Raw genomic sequence first — 2,548 nt, 5'->3', positions numbered from 1 at the left:
TTAAATGTAAATATTTAACACATATAGCATTTTGCGGGGTGGTGGTGGTGGTGATTTTTTTGTATTTTTTTTAACTGATTGCCTCAAAAAAAAAAAAAATGGATATGACCCAGGAGCTCCAAACAGTTTGGAGGTTCTGGGCACTCAGATCTGGCCTTGAATTCCAGCTCTACAGCCATTTGTGAGCGATTGGGACAATATTTTAACCTTACCTCAGCTGTTAAATTGGCTGTAAAACAGGAGTGAACTCACCAGCCTAAAAGGGCTGTTAGGATTAAATAAGACATATTTGACAGCCTTTACTAAAGTGGTGTTCAAAGGTGAAATTGCTTTTTTTTCTGCAACATTAAGGCACACTTCTGCAAATGGGAGCCTTTCATTCTTTTTTTTTTGGTCTTAACCCCCTTTTAATTAATTAATTAGTTAATTAATTAATTAATGGTGGGGAAAGGCAGAAGGAGAAGGGGAGGAAATCTTAAGCAGGCTCCACGCCCAGTACAGAGCCCCACGCTGGGCTGGATCTCACCAACCTGAGATCATGACCTGAGCCAAAATCAAGAGTCGGATGCTTAATGACCGAGCCACCCAGGTGCCCTGCTTTTCTTTTTTACACATGTCTCATTAAAACTGTTTTGATAAAATAATTAACACTTCGAAATTTTGCATTCAATTTGGGAACAGCTTGCTCATAGCAACATTCTTTTTTTAAAATCATCAACAAGATGTAAAAATATTCATGCAAGACTTGTGCAAAACTTGATGGAGTAGATCTTCAGCATTCTTTCAAAAAATTTGTTAGTTCAAATACTCTAGAATTCACGGGATGCCTCCTTTTGATTTTTAGTTTGTCCCTATTGATATGCAGTTAAGCAGGTAAGTATTCTGAAAGCTATCCAACTGGATGTGTTGCTATAAAATATCTTACCTTCTTTCATTCTTATTATTTATACTCCTGATAACAGCTAAGAGCTAGCACCATAGTTTTAAGTGGATGGCTTCCAGAGAATTTTACATCATCTATCATTTTGGTAGGTGAGAAAAATGAGACTCTATTAATTCTATCATATCAACAAGTAATGTACCTTTCTTTTACTGTTACTCCTTTTTTTCAAAATCAGCTTTCATACACAGGCATACCTTGGAGAATTTTGGTTTCCACACCACCACAATAAAGTGAATATTGCAACAAAGCAAGTGAAATGAATTTTTTGATTTCCCAGTGCATATAAATGTTTACCTTATACTGTAGTTGATTAAGTGTTCTATTAACTAATGTACATACCATAATTAAAAAATACATTTTTTTTTAAAAAAAGATCTTATTTATTTGACAGACAGAGAGAGAGCACAAGGCAGAGGGAGAAGTAGCAGCAGGCTCCCTGCTGAACAGGGAGCCCAACGTGGGGCTCGATCCCAGGATCCTGGGATCATGACCTGAGCCAAAGGCAGACGCTTAACTGACTGAGCCACCCAGGCGCCCCAGCAGAACTTCTTTCAAAATTGGAGTGGATTCTCTCAAACCCTGCTGCTGTTAGATCAACTAAGTTTATGAAATATTCTAAACCTTTTGTTGTCATTTCAATTATCTTCACCAGTAGATTCCATCTCAAGAAGCCCACTTTCTTAGCTCATCCAGAAACAGCAATCCTCATCTGTTCGAGTTTTATTGTGAGATGACAGCAATTCAGTCCCATCCTCAGGCTCCTTGCTGTCTCCACCCTATCTGCAGTTTCTTCCTCCACTGAAGTCTTGAGCCCCTCGACATCATCCATGGGGGTTAGAATGAACTTCTTCCAAACTATTAATGTTGGTCTTTTGACCTCTACTCATGAATCATGAATGCTTTTCATGGCATCTAGAATGGTGAATCCTTTTTAGGTTTTTAATTTACTTCACCCAGATCCATCAGAGGAATTTTAAGACAGCCACAGGCTTTTGAAATGTGTCTCTTAAATAAGACTTAAAAGTCTAAATGACTCCTTGATCCATGGGGCAGAATAGATGTTGTGGTAGCAGGCATGAGAATAACATTCACCTGACTGTCTCCATCAGAGTTCTTAGGTGACCAGGTACATTGTTAATGAGCAGTAATATTTTGAAATGAATTTTTCTTTAACCAACAGGTCTCAACAGGGGCTTAAAATATTTAGCTAACCATGTTATAAACAAGTGTGCTGTCACCCAGGCTTAGTAGTTCTGTTTGGGAGCACAGAGCAGGTTTAGCACAATTTTTTTTTTTTAAGATTTTATTTATTTGAGAGACAGAGCAAGCAAGTGAGCACAGGGAGGGGCAGAGGGACAAGCACACTCCATGCTGAGCGTGGACCCCATTGCGGAGATCAATCCCAGGACCCTAAGATCATGACCGGAGCCGAAGTCCGACTCTCAACTGATTGAGCCACCCACGAGTCCCTAGAATAATTCCAGGATTTTTTGGAATGGCAAATGAGCATTGGCTTCTGCTTAAAGTCACTGGCGCATTAACCCCTGACAAGTCAGCCTGTCCTTTGAAGCCAGGGATTGACTTCTCTCTAGCTACCATAGTCCT

Source organism: Ursus americanus, chromosome 26 (genome assembly GCF_024610735.1).
Source record: "Ursus americanus isolate L20-20 chromosome 26, mUrsAme1.1.p, whole genome shotgun sequence".
In the NCBI taxonomy this organism is placed as follows: domain Eukaryota; kingdom Metazoa; phylum Chordata; class Mammalia; order Carnivora; family Ursidae; genus Ursus; species Ursus americanus.
Note: the sequence above shows the minus strand (reverse complement) of the source record.